This window comes from Solanum lycopersicum, chromosome 4, assembly GCF_036512215.1.
Source record: "Solanum lycopersicum chromosome 4, SLM_r2.1".
Taxonomy (NCBI): domain Eukaryota; kingdom Viridiplantae; phylum Streptophyta; class Magnoliopsida; order Solanales; family Solanaceae; genus Solanum; species Solanum lycopersicum.
Genome location: NC_090803.1, coordinates 9493496 through 9515754, shown reverse-complemented (window position 1 = coordinate 9515754; position 22259 = coordinate 9493496).

The following is a 22259-nucleotide window of genomic DNA, read 5'->3' as shown; positions in this document are numbered from 1 at the left end:
TGAAGATCCAAAGGGTTTCATCTTCAAGGATTTGGACTTGGGTCTCTTGTATTCTTCACTTTTGGCCTGTAAAAAGACTTAAATCTTCATACCCATTTGAATGCAAGCTCATTTTTGGTATAAGTTTCTATATCTTGTACATGTCTAGCTAAAGCTCTAATTTTTGGGTGTGATTTTGTGGATATGGTTAAATTAGTTGTTGGGTCTTGCTTGATGATTGCTTATTCGTAGTTTAAATGTGATTTTGTTTAGCAGTTCTGGATGAATTTAATGAGGTTATAGTTGCTAATATAATCTCATATATGTGTTTTGACTTGCTAGAGAGAGATCGTGAATGTAAGACTACTAAATTAGTGACTGGTAGGAGTGGGTCGACATGAGTTTCAACTCAAGAGAGTTCACCCTAGTTTCTTCCCACACACTCTTCCTGAGAGAGTGAGTGGTTTAAGGTGGAGGTTATGCTTCATGCGGCAAGTGGGTGTCTGACAGGAATCCATTTGAGGGTAAGTTCATCGAGAGAGAGCTTATGCCACAATCACTCTATGAATTCTACCTGATAATCTCGTTTATCCCGTATTCCTATCACATCCCAGAATCCCCCTCACCTTTATTTAGAACTCTTTGTTAATTTCACTATTTTTATTTACTTGTGACAAAAACCCCATTTGACAATTGACTCTTGCTTCACCCCCTTTGATTTAATATGTTTTTAATCGGTAATGTATTTAACTACGACTAATTAGAACTAGATTTTACATTTATATTAATTATCACAACCTCTCCTAGTGGAAATGAACCCAACCCTTGGTTGGGTTACTATACTACGGTACAATCGTAGACACTTTGAATGTTATTTCTTTGATGATATCACCGATCAAAATGTCACAACCATCGAGGATTGGTGTTATGCGAGAATACGTAGTTAAGTAGATTTTATGTTCTTGTTAGTTGTAGTTTTACTAACTTTAAATTTTTTGTTTTGTTTTTCCTTTTGCGTAGTTGTTGTAAGGCAGGAACTTTAAGCGTGGCTGAGGAAAGTGGTGGTAAGTCTGCTGAGGTGAACCAAGAAGTCGAGGGTGACTTCTTGCTATTTGTACTGGTAACTCAGCTGAATGACTTGGCCACCAAATTCTCAGAAGTGCAAAATCAGTGCAAGTGTCAAGGGAGGTATGTACCCCTCATGAGCAGAGAAGGTCTAGAGACGAGGAGGACAGTCATGTTGAGGACACACTACTGATCACTCTCCAACAGATCTCTAAACATGATAGAGTGATGGAATAGATGAAATAGAGTGTAAGACCGTTGAGTCAAATGATTGGTCTCACTGTAGATCCATCAAGAAGATAGAAACACTCATCTCAACCCGCTCGACCAGTTGGGGTAACCTAGTATCACTAGGAACAACCCCACCAACGAAGAGTGAGTAACGACTCGCGTCATACCACAAAATTAGCTAAAATTCTTCTTGGGAGACAACCCAAGGTTTTAAATGCTTTAGTTTAATTTTATAAATAATGGTGTGTTAGTGGTTCATCTTTAAAAGCAGATAGAGTATGGAAAGTACAGATTGGCGAGTAAAATGGGCAGTCGATGAATTACCGACCCGTGCAGCGTACCCCACTAAGACCGTCGTTTGGATCCTCACTTTGATTGAAGGTCGTGTAAAACTCGACGAGGCAAGTGACCACTAAGAAAATCTCCGAGTTGATTGGCGAGAGCGAATAATTTTGCCGAATGGACACAAAATAGATGTTATATAATGGCCAAAAGTTTTAGAATTTGAACTTATTCACTTTCCCTTGCCTTTAAACTTCACAAACTCACATTAAGGTAGTAATTTCAATATTCTTACGTTTTAAAAGTATTTTTGTTTGTTGATTAGTGCTCGTAGTTGGATTGCATGGCCTCCTAACTTTTAAATCACATTTTGATCGCAAAAATGGTTAGTTATCTGAAACCCTGAGTTTACTTTTGAAAAATTCATACTCATTTACAAGGATCTTATTGTATTGTTATGTGCTAGGCCTTTCTGATCGAATTAGAATATTTAAATGCCTATTTAAATTTGAAAACATTGCCTATAATGTTTTGATCATTAAATGCCCGTAATTTTGGTGTATCTAAATGAATCGAAATGTTTTGGGTTGTGCAATTAGGTGAAGCCTAAGTAGCCCATGTGTTTGCTAAATGACTCAATGATTCAATGATAGAGTGGGTGACACCCTTCTTAAGAGAAATTATCGTCAAATGGCCAAATTTAGCAAAACTGGGAAAATCTTGAGTATCCGAGGTAATGGATAGTATGAGTCTTGTTTTAGTTCTGTTAGTTCATGTTTCGGGAATGCAAGGTCAAATTAAAGAAGATGGCTCAAAAATAGACACGTTGGGCAATTTGTGGTGAGTTGGGTCGAGCTTACCTAAATGCTCGTCTATTGGCCAACTGTCTCCATCTCACCCTTAATCTCGTGTAAAATGATGTGTAAGTCTGTAACTTCTGGTGAGAAGCTTTTGGTTCGCTGAAAGAACTCGACGACTCACCGTAAATACTCTTGATCACCCTTCGCATGCTCTCCTGAACACTTAGTGCACTATGACTTTTGGTGGAAAAACCCTCGCTCCCCGAAAAAATTTGGCGATTCGCTAAAATGGCCTTCCTATCACCGACTTGCCATAATCCCTAAGCCAACCACTTTGGCGAGCCCAACTTATCTTGCCAAGAGGTTCAACGACTCGCTGAGTGGTTCAATGAGTCTGCCTACAGTAAAATTTCTGCAACTATGTTTGGTTTTCTCATAATTTCTTTAAATATATTAGAGGTAAGTGCATACAAATCTAATGATGTCACCCAAAACAAAAGTACAAGGCATAAAGATAAACGAAGGGGGATCAAATCTCCCAGAAAATAGACGGCAAGAACTCTCACTGGGAGACAAAGGCAAAAGGAAAAAGCACATGTCTAGGAAAGGAATAGCTATAGATGCAGATTTCTCTAAACCATAAGATGAGAAGCCTCTGATCAACCAAAAGAATCAATTCCAGGCTAGATCTCTACATCCACCAGAATTCCCTCAGTTGCCACCCTCCTGAATCAAATTCAGTGCTAGCTCAGGCACCTCCAGTGGCCCCTGCACTCCCTATCATTCTTCAACCCACATTGCTGAACATATTAAAAGGTGGTGGGGGTACAAATCATTGTCTATGGAGGGCCTAGAAGGCAAATATCCCAATGTTCTAGATACCCCCCCCCCTACCATGAGTTCGAACAGTTCAAAAAGCCCCGAGGCCCGTCTTTCTTGGATTAGGGAATTTTACACAGCTTATGGGGAGTTGGTTCCAAAGAATAAGAACAAGGCGAACGAGTTTAGAACGATAAAGTTAGTCGAGGGATTGCCTATTGTTCAGTCCATATATGACCTGAAGATGTGGTTGGATCCTTTGATTTCTGACACCACCCCGAGGTGGATCAGAGTAGGAGTCCCTATTGAGAAGAGGGATTTGAACATTGCAGCTACATTCTGGTTCGGCTTCATCAGCAGCACCATAATGTCATCCCAGAACGAGTAAATTTTGCACTATCCTAATGCAACTTTCCTTGGTTGTATCATGTCCATATCACATCAAATCGCGGCTGCTGACTTCACAAGAGATGGACATGAGGGACAAACAAAAGCAGAGCTCTCTGTCGTTTCCAATTCGGGTCACGAAATTGTGCCGGCATGCTGGAGTAACCCATGACACTAGAGAGATATTTATATTACCTCTTCATCCTCTACTAACATCATGTGTATTTAGGTGGAGGTGGAGTTGGGGTTGGAATAGTTGGATGGGAAGGACTACTATGACCATCTAATTTATCGTATTAGGAGAAAAATACAGAGAAGTCTCGAAAAAAGTAGCATGTGCAGAGATCAAGTACTTATTGGTAGAGGGATCAAAGCATTTGTAACCTTTTTGTAGACGAGAATACCCAAGAAAGACACATTTAAAAGCTTTATGCTGAAGTTTATCTTTTCTAAGGGTAAGGTTAAAATATCTTCATTATTCAAAAACACACTTACAAATTAGAGAAATAAATTGAAGAAAATACTAAAAAGAGATACCATAATTTTTTTGAGAAAAAAATGTGACTTTTGTTTGTAATTTTCTAAAGATTCAAACAAGAAAATTTTGGAGATGGATATTTCAAATTTTTTAGCCTGGTTCCCACATAAAATTTAATGAATTTATCAAGAGTAATTGCAGTGCTTTTTATATAATGTAGGAATGGATGCATAAGTTGGTTCACAAGTACTTTACATAATCCAGGGAGGGGTGCATGGGTTCACAAGATTTTTACTTCATTTTATCAATGAATTTAATTTGCACAATGACTATTAGGTGGATGTATGAATATTGTCCGCAAGCAATCTTACTTCAATATAAATGATCGATGGTTAACGTTCGTAATCATGAGATACCTCCACTAGGAAGGCCGGGTGTATGACCATAAATGAAATTAACATATAATGTTGAATTTACAACTTCATTTTAAAAGCACAAATTTTGAAAGGAGAGACAAATAATTGTTTTCAAAAGGTTTCTACATTGTCAAGTTTTATTTAAAATACACCTCAGTGACATCTATTATTGTATGTATTTTTGTATCTCATGATTCGTCTTCTATATGGTAGTTCTGTTGAAGAATCTCCATTGATGGGGAAGAGATTTTCAAAAAATATGCACGAAATAAAGATTTGAAAATGTGAGAAGGAGAAAATGATTTTATCGTAGGAAATGTTTATGTCAAAAATTGTACTATTTTTGTGGATATATCTCACTACCTTTCTCTAAATTTGTGTTGTTGTGAATTTTTCGTGATGACTAAGTTTGAATTTGTAACAAATATTTAGCTTTAGTCTGACATAAGAGAGAAAAAAATGCAAACAATAGTTAAATAAGAAAGATTAATTTTAAATATTTAATCATCATTATTATTGTTATTATTAATTTAATTTTGTTTCAGAAGGATTAATTAGTGGGAATGATACCAACATTTTTGCATGATTTCAATATTTCTTGGTTATAGTTATATTTGTCATTTTTTAAGTGGTTCACCATTTTTTCTTTCTTTTTTTACCGTGATTATTGGTAATAATGTTTGGTAAAACTTTTATCCCACAATATAGGATTCATATTTCTCTTATTAGAAGAGATTCTTTCTTTGTCATATTTTTAAAAATGATTATAATGAGAAAGATCAGGATAGATTTATGGACTTTCTAAAAAAATTTTAATGTTATAAATATCACACTAAGTACACATGATTGATTAATATGTGAAGCCTGGCAAAATATCAGAAGAATTCTAAAGAAGAATGTAAGAATTGAAAGAGATTATATGTCACGATCCAAAGTAGACCCTGGGCGTAACATGACGGATAGAACCTCGCGAAACCCTTCTCAAGTCACTTATCACACATCAAAAAATATAATTGTCACGACCCAAACCGGGTTGCGACTGGCACCCACACTTACCCTCCTATGTGAGCGAACCAACCAATCTAAACCTTAACATTTCAATGTAATAACAACAGAAAGTAATGCAGAAGACTTAAACTCATTAATAAAAACCAATTCAATAACTATCAATATTCAACATCTATTATTCCCAAAACCTGGAAGTCATCATCACAAGAACATCTACTTTAAACTACTAATTCTAAGAGTTTCTAAGAAGCTAAAAATACATAAGAAGCTAGTCCATGCCGGAAGTTCAAGGCATCAAGACATGAAGGAGAAGATCCAGTCCAAGCTAGAAGCGTTAGCTCACCTTGAAGATCCAGTGTGACGAAGACTGGCTTGAGTTACTGTTGAGTCGAAGATGACGGCACGTTTGCTGCACTCCACAAATAACAAAAAGAAAACATAAAAGTAGGGGTCAGTACAAACCACGGGTACTGAGTAGATATCATCGGTCAACTCAAAATAGCGAACAATATATATCGAGCAATATCATAAATCAACTATAAAACTCAACATGTAGCAACAACAAGTATTATAATCGTCAATAAATACCATCAAGTTCATCCATGAGGGCTCAAGCCTCAATACCATACTCATTTGGGAATTATATTCATTAGATTGAGTATATTAACATCTTTCAAGATTCATTATCTTTCTTCCTCTTGTGTCGGTACGTGTCACTCCGATCCCCTACTACTATGTGTCGGTACGTGACACTCCGATCCCCTAATTCTATGTGTCGGAACGTGACACTCCGATCCCCTACATGTGTCGGTACGTGACACTCCGATCCCCTAATTCTATGTGTCGGAACGTGACACTCCGTTCCCCTACATGTGTCGGAACGTGACACTCCGATCCCCTACATGTGTCGGTACGTGACACTCCGATCCCCTACATGTGTCGGAACGTGACACTCCGATCCCCTACATGTGTCGGTACGTGACACTCCGATCCCCTACATGTGTCGGAACGTGACACTCTGATCCCCTACATGTGTCGGTACGTGACACTCCGATCCACTAATACTATGTGTCGGTACGTGACACTCCGATCCACTAATACTATGTGTCGGAACGTGAAACTCCGATCCACTAATACTATGTGTCGGAACGTGACACTCCGATCCACTAATACTATGTGTCGGAACGTGACACTCCGATCCACTAATACTATGTGTCGGAACGTGACACTCCGATCCACTAATATCATTCTGTAAATCATCAAGCCTTCTCTATTCCAAGGCATCATCAATTCCATTACTTTAATTCATCAAGCCTTCTTCTATACCAAGGCATCATCAATCCCATTACTTTAATTCATCAAGCCTTCTTCTATACCAAGGCATCATCATTAATAATGTATATTAAAGTTTCTTTTCAAGATTTGGGATTTAATATTTTCATCATGTTATCTTATCACAATCACATAATCATATTCATGCAAACATACAATTAAACATATAGTAGGGTTTACAATACTACCAATACATATCATTCTCTATTAAGAGTTTACTATGAAAGCATGAAAACCATAACCTACCTCCACCGAAGAATTGCGATCAACAAGCTATCTTCTCAAAATCCTTGCTATCCTCTTCGTTTCTCTCTCTCTCTACTCGTTCTCTTTCTTTTTCTGTCTCTCTTCATTCCTTCTATTTTTCTTATTCAAACCCTCTTTCTTTTACCCTAATTAGTATGTAATTAAGAATAAAAGATGGCAATAATACCCCACTAATTAACTTAGGGTTACCTCTTTTAACCCTCAAGAATTTGAGTTATTAATATAAACCCACGAACTTTATAATTAAGGCAAGAATAGTCAAAAATGTCCCTTAAAACTTAACCAGAAATCCGACTCCAACTGGGATTACGCAAACTGTGACGGGCCGTCGCGCCTGCGACGGTCCGTCCTGCTGTCCGTCGCATAGTTCAGAGACTCAATTTCTCTGAAGACTCTGTGACGGTCCGTCACACCTGTGATGGTCCGTCCTGCCATTCCGTCACAAAGTTCAGAGAGTCGATTTTCAGTACCCAATTTCAGATTTTCTAAGTGTTTTGAAACAAGACCCTGCTCAAAACGACTTAACAGGTCGTTACATTAGATACCAATTTACCCATCGTTCGTCCCCGAACGATCACAAGAAGGAAAATAAGGGCGAAAAGGAGTACCTGAATCTGTAAACAGATGTGGGTATTTTTCTCGCATATCCGCCTCCTTCTCCCAAGTGGCTTCTTCAACGGGTTGATTCTTCCATTGCACCTTGATGGATGCAATCTCTCTTGACCTCAACTTGCGAACTTCTCTATCTAAAATAGCCACAGGCTCCTCCTCATAAGACAAGTTCTCATCAAGCAAAACTGAATCCCAACGGATAATGTAGTTCCCATCCCCATGGTATCTTTTCAACATCGACACATGGAATACCGGGTGTACTCCGGACAGCCCTGGAGGCAAGGCTAACTCATAAGCCACCTCTCCTACTCGCTTAAGTACTTCAAATGGTCCAATGTACCTTGGACTTAGTTTACCCCTTTTACCAAACCGCATCACCCCTTTCATTGGTGAAACTTTCAACAAGACTTGTTCACCCTTCATGAACTCTAAGTCTCTAACCTTTCGATCTGCATATTCTTTTTGTCTACTTTGCGCCGCTAGAAGCTTTTCTTAAATAGACTTCACTTTTTCCATCGAATCCCTCAAGAGATCAGTACCCCAAGGTCTAACCTCGAACGCATCAAACCAACCAATGGGAGACCTACATCTCCTCCCATATAATGCTTCAAATGGGGCCATATCAATGCTCGAGTGATAGCTATTATTGTATGAAAATTCCGCTAAGGGTAAGAAGCTATTCCAATGGCCACCAAATTCCATCACACACGCACGGAGCATATCCTCCAACACTTGAATCGTTCGCTCAGACTGACCATCGGTCTGGGGATGGAACGCAGTACTAAGGTCCAACCTAGTACCCAATTCAGCATGCAATGTTTTCCAAAACTTAGAAGTAAACTGCGTACCTCTATCTGATATGATGGATAGTGGAACCCCATGCAATCGCACCACTTCCGAGATGTAAAGTTTGGCTAACTTTTCTGCATTGTAAGTTACCTTGACCGGAATAAAATGAGCAGATTTAGTTAACCTATCAACAATCACCCAAATGGAGTCATACTTACCCATTGTCTTCGGAAGACCAACCACAAAATCCATTGCAATCCTTTCCCACTTCCATTCCGGAATGGGCATTCTCTGAAGTGTTCCTCCGGGCCTTTGGTGTTCATACTTTACTTGTTGACAGTTTGGACATTTGGCAATAAAATCCACAATGTCACGCTTCATTCTACTCCACCAAAAGTGTTGTTTTAGGTCACGATACATCTTGGTTGCACCCGGATGTATAGAATACCTTGAACTATGAGCTTTTGTCAGAATAGTGTTGATCAAATCATCAACACGGGGCACACATACCCTTCCCTTGATTCTCAAAACACCTTCCTCATCGATTTGTGCTTCCTTAGCCTCTCCTCGCAATACCTTATCTTGGATTCTTCTTAGTTTCTCATCATCAAACTGTTTTTGCTTAATTTTGTCAAGAAAAGAAGATATTGACTCTACAGAAGCCAACAATCCTCCCTTCTCATTTACTTCTAATCTCATCAAGTCATTAGCTAGAGTCTGAACCTCTCTAGCCAAAGGGCGTCTAGAAGTTTGCAAGTGAGCTAGGCTTCCCATGCTTCCCGCTTTTCTACTTAAAGCATCCGCTACAACATTCGCCTTCTCCGGATGATACAAAATAGTGATGTCGTAGTCCTTTAGCAGCTCCATCCATCTCCGTTGCCTCAAGTTCAAATCTTTCTGAGTAAAGACATACTGAAGGCTACGATGATCCGTACAGACCTCACACTTAACCCCATATAAATAGTGTCTCCATTGCTTTAATGCAAACACTACCGCAGCCAATTCCAAATCGTGGGTTGGATAGTTACATTCATGCACTTTTAATTGCATCGAAGCATACGCAATCACATTCTTCTCTTGCATTAGCACTGCACCCAAACCAGAATAGGATGCATCACAATAAACAATAAAGTTCCTACCCTCTACTGGCAAGGTAAGGATAGGTGCAGTAGTCAACAAAGTCTTGAGCTTCTGAAAGCTTTCCTCACATTCGTCCGACCATACAAATGGGACATTCTGCTTAGTCAAGTTCGTCAATTGGGAAGCAATAGAAGAGAATCCCTTGACAAATTAGCGGTAGTAGCTAGCTAACCCAACAAAACTCCTTATTTCTGACACATTAGTAGGTCTTACCCAATTCTTCACTGTCTCAATCTTAGAAGGATCCACCATCACTCCTTCCTTATAAACCACGTGCCCCAAGAAGGACACTGCATCTAGCCAAAACTCACACTTAGAGAACTTGGCATAAAGCTTTTTCTCCCTCAACGTTTCCAATACCATTCTCAAATGTTTTTCATGTTCCTTCTTACTCTTTGAGTATACCAATATATCATCAATAAATACGATCACGAAGAGGTCCAAATATGGCTTAAAAATCCCGTTCATCAAGCTCATGAACGCAGCAGGGGCATTCGTTAGACCAAAAGACATCACTACAAATTCGTAATGCCCATACCTCGTTCGAAAAGCAGTCTTTGGCACATCCGTTGCCCGTATTTTCAATTGATGATAACCGGATCTCAAGTCAATCTTAGAGAAGACACAAGCACCTTGTAACTGATCGAACAAGTCATCAATGCGGGGAAGAGGATACTTGTTCTTTATGGTTACCTTGTTTAGTTGTCTGTAGTCTATACACATTCGAAAACTCCCATCCTTCTTCTTTACAAACAAAACCGGAGCACCCTAAGGAGATGCACTTGGTCTAATAAAGCCTTTGTTCAATAACTCTTGAAGTTGTGCCTTTAACTCTCTTAACTCCGCGGGAGCCATTCTATAAGGGGGTATAGAAATGGGGCGTGTGCCCGGTTCGAGATTAATACAGAAGTCAATATCCCTATCCGATGGCATACCAGGAAGATCTGCAGGGAACACATCCAGAAACTCACAAACTACTCAAACCGACTCAATCGAAGGTACTTGGGTAGTGTCATCCTTGAGATGTGCCAAGAAAGCTAAACACCCTTTACTAATCATTTTCTTAGCACGAAGAAAGGAGACGATGCGGACCGGATTGGAAGTGTAGTAACCTTCCCACACTAACGGGTCTGTCCCAGGCTTGGCTAACGTCACCGTTTTAGCATTACAATCCAAGATTGAAAATTGCGGAGAAAGCCAAGTCATACCCAGAATCACATCAAAATCATCCATTTCTAAGATAACCAAATCTACATAAGTGTTGCTCCCCACAAAGTTTACCAAACAAGACCTATATACCTTTTCAACTACCACAGACTCACCCACCGGAGTAGAAACACGAATAGGCATATCAAGAAATTCACAATGTAAATTTAGACCATTAGCAAATGAGGAAGATACATAAGAAAACGTGGATCCAGGATCAAACAATACAGAAGCCATGCAATCACAAACTAGAAGATTACCTGTGATGACAGCATCAGATGCCTCCGCTTCAGACCGCCCAGGGAAAGCATAACAATGGGCCCTATCGTTCATCTGTTCGTTGCCCCTACCATGTTGTGATGTAGTGGCTCCAGTTTGCCCATCACCTCGGCCGTTTTGGTGACCACCATTTCCTCGACCACCACGTCCTCCAGAATAACGGCCTCTGCCATGACCACCTCTACCTCTAACATTTGGAGGTCTGTAACTCTGTTTTGGACAATATCTCTTAATATGTCCAATCTCCGCACATCCATAGCACTCTCTGGGTTCATGCATAGGTCTCTCAGAGAAGTGTTGACCGGTCGGAGGTGGACCCCCAACTACAGTCTGTAGTGAAGACTAAATGGGTCGAATTGCGTAACTTCCCGAACCCTGTCCTTTAGTGTAAGAATCATTAAACTCACCTCCCTTTCGAAATCTCTTTGATGTCGATGTTGTGGTGAAGTCGTCTGGCTTCACTCCTTCCACTTCTATCACAAAGTCTACCACTTCTTGGAAGGATTTTGCCGTTGCCGCTATTTGTAAGGCCGAAATCCGCAATTCTGACCTCAACCCCTTCACAAACTGGCGAATCCACTCTTGAGGACTGAAACAGAGTTGAGTGGCATATCTGGATAGTGCACGAAACTTAGCCTTATAAGCATTACCCGACATCCTACCTTGCTCTAGGCTCAAGAACTCATCCCTTTTCCTATCCCTCAAAGTCCGGGGGATATACTTCTCCATAAACAAACTAGAGAATGAGGCCCAAGTCATAGGTGGTGCCTCTATTGGTTGACACTCGATATGTGACCGCCACCACATTTTGGCATTCCCTTGAAACTGATAACTCACGAACTCACCACCAAACCGTTCTACTATACCCATCTTGTGTAGTAGCTCATGACAGTCAACCAGAAAATCGTAAGCATCCTCAGATTCAGCACCCTTGAAGACTGGAGGTTTCAATTTCAATAACTTACTGAAAAGTTCATGCTGATCATTTGTCATTATAGGCCCAGTAGTCAGACGTGGAAATGTACTTATTCCTAATGGAACATCCATGCGGGGAGCCATAGCAGCCGCATGTTGTACCTCTGAAACCGGAGATGTTGGCGTAGAAAACATTGGAGGGGCCTGACCCTGATCAGACAACCCACTAAGATAAGCGAGAACCTGATTGATCATCTCTAGGGTAGGTTGGGGTGGAAATTCCTCATTTTGCACTTGTTCATTCTCCCCTTCCTCACCCTCTCTTACCACTTCCTCAGTCGGTGGAGGAGTCACCGCCCTAGTATCAGACGGGCTAGGTGCTCGTCCTCTTCCTCTAGAGAACGTCCTCCCACGACCTCTACCACGGCCTCTTGCCGCTGTTCTTCCTCGAGCCACAGCCCCAGTGGCTGGCTCAGTTGTTTCTTGTCTGGCCGGTGTTGGTGTTGACGTAGTCGTTGCTCTAGTCCTAACCATTTGCGAAAGAGAGTGAAGATGGTCAGATACCAATTCGTATCGCCTAGATACCAATTGGACTCAAGTAGTAGCACGAAAGAAAGAATGAAAGAGTGAAATTTTTCCTAAAGTCTTATAGCCTCTCAAGGAAAAGTAAAGGCGTCCCCCTACCGTTCCTTAAGTCTCTACTAGACCTGTTCTTGTGTGATGAGACCAACGAACCTAATGCTCTGATACCAAGTTTGTCATGACCCAAATCGGGTTGCGACTGGCACCCACACTTACCCTCCTATGTGAGCGAACCAACCAATCTAAACCTTAACATTTCAATGTAATAACAACAGAAAGTAATGCGGAAGACTTAAACTCATTAATAAAAACCAATTCAATAACTATCAATATTCAACATCTATTATTCCCAAAACCTGGAAGTCATCATCACAAGAACATCTACTTTAAACTACTAATTCTAAGAGTTTCTAAGAAGCTAAAAATACATAAGAAGCTAGTCCATGCCGGAAGTTCAAGGCATCAAGACATGAAGGAGAAGATCCAGTCCAAGCTAGAAGCGTTAGCTCACCCTGAAGATCCGGTGTGACGAAGACTGGCTTGAGTTACTGTTGAGTCGAAGATGACGGCACGTTTGCTGCACTCCACAAATAACAAAAAGAAAACATAAAAGTAGGGGTCAGTACAAACCACGGGTACTGAGTAGATATCATCGGTCAACTCAAAATAGCGAACAGTATATATCGAGCAATATCATAAATCAACTATAAAACTCAACATGTAGCAACAACAAGTATTATAATCGTCCATAAATACCATCAAGTTCATCCATGAGGGCTCAAGCCTCAATACCATACTCATTTGGGAATTATATTCATTAGATTGAGTATATTAACATCTTTCAAGATTCATTATCATTCTTCCTCTTGTGTCGGTACGTGACACTCCGATCCCCTACTACTATGTGTCGGTACGTGACACTCCGATCCCCTAATTCTATGTGTCGAAACGTGACACTCCGATCCCCTACATGTGTCGGAACGTGACACTCCGCTCCCCTACATGTGTCGGTACGTGACACTCCGATCCCCTAATTCTATGTGTCGGAACATGACATTCCGATCCCCTACATGTGTCGGAACATGACACTCCGATCCCCTACAAGTGTCGGAACGTGACACTCCGATCCCCTACATGTGTCGGTACATGACACTCCGATCCCCTACATGTGTCGGAACGTGACACTCCGATCCCCTACATGTGTCGGTACGTGACACTCCGATCCCCTACATGTGTCGTAACGTGACACTCTTATCCCCTACATGTGTCGGTACGTTACACTCCGATCCACTAATACTATGTGTCGGAACGTGACACTCCGATCCACTAATACTATGTGTCGGAACGTGACACTCCGATCCACTAATACTATGTGTCGGAACGTGACACTCCGATCCACTAATACTATGTGTCGGAACGTGACACTCCGATCCACTAATATCATTCTGTAAATCATCAAGCCTTCTCTATTCCAAGGCACCATCAATTCCATTACTTTAATTCATCAAGCCTTCTTCTATAGCAAGGCATCATCAATCCCATTACTTTAATTCATCAAGCCTTCTTCTATACCAAGGCATCATCATTAATAATGTATATTAAAGTTTCTTTTCAAGATTTGGGATTCAATATTTTCATCATGTTATCTTATCACAATCACATAATCATATTCATGCAAACATACAATTAAGCATATAGTAGGGTTTACAATACTACCAATACATATCATTCTCTATTAAGAGTTTACTATGAAAGCATGAAAACCATAACCTACCTCCACCGAAGAATTGCGATCAACAAGCTATCTTCTCAAAATCCTTGCTATCCTCTTCGTTTCTCTCTCTCTCTACTCGTTCTCTTTCTTTTTCTGTCTCTCTTCGTTCTTTCTATTTTTATTATTCAAACCCTCTTTCTTTTACCCTAATTAGTATATAATTAAGAATAAAAGATGGCAATAATACCCCACTAATTAACTTAGGGTTACCTCTTTTAACCCCTAAGAATTTGAGTTATTAATATAAACCCACGAACTTTATAATTAAGGCAAGAATAGTCAAAAACGTCCCTTAAAACTTAACCAGAAATCCGACTCCAACTGGGATTACGCAAACTGTGACGGGCCGTCGCGCCTGCGACGGTCCGTCCTGCTGTCCGTCGCATAGTTCAGAGACTCAATTTCTCTGAAGAGTCTGTGACGGTCCGTCACACCTGTGACGGTCCGTCACACCTGTGACGGTCCGTCCTGCCATTCCGTCACAAAGTTCAGAGAGTCGATTTTCATTACCCAATTTCAGATTTTCTAAGTGTTTAGAAACGAGACCCTGCGACGGTCCGTCGTGCCCATGACGGTCTGTCGTGGGGTTCGTCGCCTCAGCCTGTTTTTCCAGAAATAAATATCTGCTGCTCAAAACGACTAAACAGGTCGTTACAATAATAGAAATAAAGAGTCCAAAAGATAGCATTTCATACAAAAGATTTTGACAAAAGTGGAAAGATAACACAAGTCTCAAGGCAGTCTAGTACATCATAGACAAAGATCTTTGAAGGTAACTCATACATCACCTAAGAAGTTTGAAAATAGAAAAAAAAATATAATCAACAAAATATTCTCAGCCCTCTGATCATGAGGACTCAACAATCTTCAAAATCTCAAAAGGATCAACTAGCCACGAGTATGGGGTAGGAATTATCGTACCCGAAATTAGTGAAGCATTGCAGACACAAATATGCATTAGAACATGGAACGTACTGTTAGAACAAATGAACAAGAATGATAAAATTACAAGGAATACAAAATAAAACTTGCTTGGCATAGAGGCACGTTAATACGTTTCTTGAAGATAGTTGGAGTCTCTCCCACGAGCAATCGGAAGAATAAATAACAACTCTATCTTCGGGATTCAACTAAGCCACAAAACAAGTAGCATTCAAGAATGTTGATCTTCTATTCTTGAATTGGTGATTTCACCTTTTGATCAATGTCTCACAAGTGTTTTCAATGGAAAGTACTTTTGTTTGAAATTCTTATCTTTTTCAACCAAAGGAAACTCAATTTATAGGATAAAAAGTTTTGCAAGAAAAAGATTTTTAATTAATAGAATTTATTAGGTTCATGAATTTAAAACAAAAAACGTATCTTTCAAAAACCCATAACGTAGAATTAAAAATAAATTCTTGCAAATGTTTATAACATAAAATTAAAACAAATGAATGTTACAACTCACATTCATGTATTTGTTATTTCAAAACGGATGAATTTATTTCAAAATTAATTGAAACACTAACTCTTACACGTACCAAATATGATAAGAATGCATAAGAGACATGAAATCATGGTAAAAATATTTTACATGACATGCAATGACCAAACTAAATAATAAAATAACATATTAGAAAGAAAAAGTCATAAATGTGGTCAATGCAAAATAAACATCTTATAAAACACATAGAATGTACTTTAGGAAGTAACCTTTGTTCATTATTGTTCCATTCAGCCTTAGCAAAGATCTAAATTTAGAAAGAACTAAATTGGATTGAGCCAAATTAAAAATTTTTGAAGATATACTTAAGTTGTGAGTTTTGGGTCAACTTCAAACGATTATAACTTTCAAAAGATGATGAGTTAGGTGGCCCATAAGATATCATATGAAATTTTTTTCAATCCTCTTTCCGAAGCCACCTAGTTTTCTAAATTTTGAGTTTGGATGAGGGAGATATGTCCATTTGAAGTCAACCAGTCAAGTAAAGAAATTTTACCCAACTAATGAGGGGTATTTTGGTCTTTTCCTTACCCAATCAAAACATTTTTTAGTAATATTTAAAGGTATAAGCAAATTTTAATCATCATTACAACTGTAAATTACTCTTAGGATTTTGAGAGGAGTTCAAGAGCAAAGGTTTAAGGCATTCATCAGGATTCTTCAGATTTGTCGAGGAATTTCGCCAAATTAAGGTATGCAGGTTTTCATAGTGTTGGGTTCGCTCACCCACATGTCAATCATGTAAATTTCATCAATAATTTAGTTATTGAGGTTGAATGATTTTAAGTCTTGATGAATGTTTTGCGGTTTTGTTTTCATGATTTGTTGATGGAGTTCGATGAATTCATGAGGAGAGGATTTTGATCTTTGAGGGTTGCTCTTGAGGAAAAGTGAGTAGATTCTCGTGTACTTGAATTAGGTAATTGAATTTAAGACAAATTTAAAGAAATTAATCGATTTAGGTGAATTAGGATCGGAAAACGAAAAGAAAATTTTTGTCGGGTCGTTTTGGGGAGGGGTAGTGCGGCCCGCAATTAATGTGCTAGGAGGGATGGCGTGCCGCCCTTGTAGTGAGAAAAAATTATCACTCTTAAGTTCAAGGGTTGGCGCCCCGCGGCATCAGAGAGCATGGGCAGCCTGCCCCCTCTCATTTTCCATTACTTGCTTCGTCTAAATTCTTTTAAAGTGTACCTTAACTCCTTTCTGATTCTAACTACTCTATACTACATCAAAACATAGAGAGATTCTTCATAACAAGAATCATTGCCCAAGGTAGAGTTAAGACTTTCAAAGTTCTTTCAAGTCATTTTGAGAATTTTCTTACAATCTTTTAAAACTTAAGACTTGAGTATTTAAGTATAAGGATTAGGAGAGTTGATATTTCATTTTTTTTAAATGAATATATGGGAACTAAATATTCCCAAGAGTAAATATTTTTACATTTAAAATGAGAGGAAACATTGATTTTCAAATGAGTTCATGATGAGTTTTTAATTTCATCTCTTTTAAGATAATATTTTGAGTAATAATCTCAAAATTTAAGGATGATGAAATATTTTTAAACATATGAGTTGAGTTATATTATTGGGAATAGTATTGAGCATCGATATGGTAACAAATTTTAGCCTTACATACTTATTGAATATGAAACATTATTGACAGTTAAGGAAGGGGTATTGGCTTGAGGTTAGAAAATTTAATAGGGTATTTTTAGTAATTTAACTTTTGAGTTGAATTCGTGTTTATAATATAGCATAAATAAATATAGTTTGTCATCTAAATCTACAAAGTAGGGCGCCATATAGGGTGTCATGTAAGATGAACGTGTCCATTTGTTCAATTTTATACAAGTTTAAGTGCATTCTTGTACACACCCAAAGTTAACAGAGTTGTCAGATGACGCCAAATTAAGATTCATATTTATTTATTATGTTATAGATTAATATGTCCATCTTCTTATAGCCATATATCAAGTATATACTTCTTGAACTAATATGTTTATCCCCCAAAAAATAAAGTAAAGACTTTAGTTTCCGGGAAACAAGGCAAATTGGTCGCATGGCATGGATACCGAGACACATTATTATGTACATATTACCTCATGAATGTTTACATAATATGATCAAAACATTCAATAGCTAATTTTCTATAATCATTTACTTAACAAATAATACTTCATTTCTCAATTATGTCGTGCTTCTGAAACTATTTTTTTTTTTGTTGACAATATTCAATCAAGAAAAGCTACACACAACTTCATCTACAAAAAGGATTCATATAGGAAACATCAACTTACTTGGTATTGAAATGTAGTTGCAATGGTACTCCTCAATTGACATACCAGTTTCTAACAACTTGCAGGGAGGGGTACAATCATGAATCTAACTACACACTTGGTATGGTAAACCTCACATTACTCTATGATCATAGGAAATATTTTAAAATAGTCACCTATTTCTTATAATATTAAAACTAGCCAATGAATCAAATTTTCACATTTCGATTGAAAAGATGTTAGGCCGGTTCCTCATGTGCCTAAGAAGCCGAGGAAATCTCGATTGAAGCCAATTCAACATGTCAAATCTCCATAGTTTTCAAAATCTTGTGCATAAAAATACCATTGCAAACAATACTCTTTCATAAACCTCGTCCTGCCAATCACCTCCATTTGCATTTTCCGTATAAACTGTAGAATCTAAAAGTTCTACAAACTAAACAAAAATGTAGTATAGCACAAATATTAAAGAATTTAGATTGCTTAAATCATTAAAATTTCAAGCAAATATTTGGGACATTTGTAAATATTTTAGATGTTAATGCATTTTAACTTCCCTCTAAATGTACTTGTCTAAAACATTTTAACTTCCCTAAAAAATAAAATATTCATTACCATTATACGTGCACTATGTGTTTGATAATATTGTAATTACAGGTAATTTTACATATCTATATTAGTTATTTAGCCGAGGGTCTATCTTCTCCACAAAGGTAGGATAAGAACGGTAAACATCCTACCCTCATTGTTAAAAATTAATATTTTCACGTGAAAAAAAATTTGTAACTTATATATTTAGTATAAACTTTTACATATGCAATATAATTCTTCACCATAGAGTAACTAGCTACCATTTATTGTATGTGGCTACACTCCTCCCAAGAAAACACTAAATGTATAATACTAAGGAGTTATTTGGTTTGAGGTATATAGTATGATAATCCTAGGAGAAAATGTAGAATAATTTTATCCTTTATTTGGCTAGAGTATTAGGTAGTCATGAGATTATTGATCCCACAATTTATGCCCTGGTAATGGAATAAATTATCCATGTACATAAAGTAGCGAGATAATGTATCCCTCTCAACCACATGACCCCTGAGTATGTTGTTGACCTCTTTCAATGAATAAAGAATTGATAGTGGTCCAATAAAATAAAAGCATCTATGTTGTTTCTTACTATATTCTTACCTTTTTATAGACAAGAAATCCCCGTGGTCAATGGCGTAGTCCCATAGAGTAGAAACTCATAAGATAGTGGGTCCAGCCTCTACCCTTCATCATTTCATTTTATTTTTTATTTATGACAAGAGAACCACGATCACTACTCTTCTTAGGGTTCACAGAGTAAAACTAGCTTTACTTTGTGAACCCTAAGAAGAGTAGTGACTGTTGTTCTCTTCTCATAAATAAAAACAAAAGGAAATGATGAAGGATAGAGGGTGAACCCATTATCTTATGAGTTTCTAACTCTGCGCGACTACGCCATTGACCGCAAGGATTTCTTGGCTATAAAAAATGGTAAAAAATAGTGAACAACAAAGATATAGATGCTTTAATTTTATTGGATCACTATCAATTTTGTATTCATAGAAAGAGTACAACATACTTGGGGGTAATTTGCTTGGGAGGGATAAGTTATCTGTTCACTTCATGTATATAAAAACTTATCACATCACTAAGGTATATATTGTGGGATCAATATTCTCATGACTACCTAATACCTCCATCAAAATACAGGATAAAAGAATCCCACATTTTATCCTGAGATTATTATAGTAATTTATATCTCAAATCAAACAACTCCTTATATCCTACTAGTGGTGTCTGTGGTGTTTGGGGAGGGGCGTAGTCACTTACAATGAACGACAACCAGTTACCCTACAGGGAAGAATTATATTGCATATGTAAAATTTTATATGAAATACATCAGTTAAAAATTATTTTTCATGTGAAAATATTGATTTTGATAGTGAGGGTAGGATGTATACATTCCTTAACCTACCTTTGTGGGGTAGATAGATCCACAGTGAAATAACTGGCATAGATTTGTAAAATTAATTGTAATTACAATATTATCCAACAGAGAGTGAACACAGGAATGGTAATAAAAAAATTTATGTTTGGATGGAAGTTAAAATGTTTCAGTCAAGTACATTTAGAGGGAAGTTAAAATATAACATCTGAAATATTTAACAATTTCCCAAAATTTGCCTGAAATATTAATGATGTAAATCATGAAGTTCCTTAATATTTGAGCTATACTTAATTTTTGTTTTGTTTGTAGAAATTTCAGATTCCGCATTTCAGACTGCAAATGCAAATGGAAGTAACTCGCAGGAAGAGGTTTATGAAAGTCTATTGTTTGGAATGGTATTTTTTTCTGCACAAGATTTTGAGAACTGTGGAAATTTGACATGTGGAGTTTGATACAAACCGTAGCGTGGTTATAACATTTTAAGAAATAGGTGAACATTTTGAAATATTTAATATGATTATAGAGTAATCTGAGTTACACCATACCCAGTGTGTAGTTAAATTTATGGTCGTACGCCTCCCAACAAGGTGTTAGAAACTAGTATTTACATTTTAATACCAAGTAAGTTGAGGTTGCATATATGAATTCTAATTGTAGATGACATTGTGTTTAAACTTTTATTGATTCAATATTGTCAACAACAAAACAAAATAGTTTCAGAAGCACGGCATAATTGAGAAATGAAGTATTATCTGTTAATTAACTAATTATAGAAAATTAGTTGTTGAATGTTTTGATCATCTCATCTAAAAATTGATGAGGTAATATATAAGAATGTGTCACAGTATCCATGGCATGTCACCAATTTGCCTTATTTCGCGGAAACTAAAATCTTTACTTTATTGTTTGGGGGATAAACGTATTGGTGCAAGAAGTATATATTTGATATATGGCTATAAGAAGATGGACACAATATATGACACAATACATAAATATGGATCTTGGCATCATCTGACAACTCAGACATTTAATTTTGGGTGTGTACAAGAATGCACTTAAACTTGTATAAAATTAAAAAAAAATGGAAACATTCGTCTTACATGGCACCCTATATGACATTCATCATTGTACATTAGATGACAGTCAAAGCAACTACAACAAAAAGGTTCTAGGAAGTTTAAATATTACTCCTCTCTGGAATCCTCACAGTAAGTATGTTTATATGTCTGCTAACTTGTTGTGTCTTCACTGTGGTAGAAATGGTCATTTGAGAGGGGAGTGTGAGGCTTGGAAAGAATCAAGAGAAAGATTTTGAATTTATACAAAATAGAAAAGGGTACCAAGAAGGGGACCTGGTCATGTTCGAAATTCATTGATAAAGAAAGACTTAAAATTACCTCACTGGGCAAGAAACACTTTGATTACTCATTTATCTGCCTTTTGGAAACTCAAGCTAAAATGGGTTCCCAAGTCTAACAAGTGATGCTTGCTGTAGGTGAGGGAGAGGATTAGCAGTCAATGTTGGTACATGGACAGTAGGTGCTCAAAGCATATGACTGGGAACACCAAAAATTTCCTCTCGCTCAAAGCATGTGTCTCTTTTGGTGAAGGAAAGAAGGGGTATATATTAGGTGTTGGTAGGGTTGGAAAATCAGTTGAAGAATCCATTGATTATGGGTATCATGTGAGTGGATTAGTATAGTCTTCTCAGCATATGTCAGATCTGTGACAAGGGAAATGAGGTCAAGTTCACGTTTGAATATTGTACTGTAGTCAATCTGACTACCAAGAAAGTGGTTCTTACTGCTCAAAGATGTAAAAACATGTATGTGGTAAACCTAGAAATATCTCATGGTGACGACTTGGCATGCCTAAGTGCTCTGGGTGACAATGCTGATTTATGGCATCGAAGGTTAGGTCATGTGAGTTCATCTTTGTTTAATAAACTGGCTTCTAGTGACCTAGTCCTAGGGTTGCCAAAATTGAAGTTCAGTGAAAGCAAAGTGTGTGAAGCATGTCTGAAAGGCAAGCAAACTAGATCATCCTTCAAGTGAAAGAAGCAAGTGAGCTCTTCAAGAACATTGGAACTGTTGCACATGGACCTATGTGGAGCTCTGAAAAGTCAAAGCAGAAGCGGAAAAAAATACATTTTGGTGATT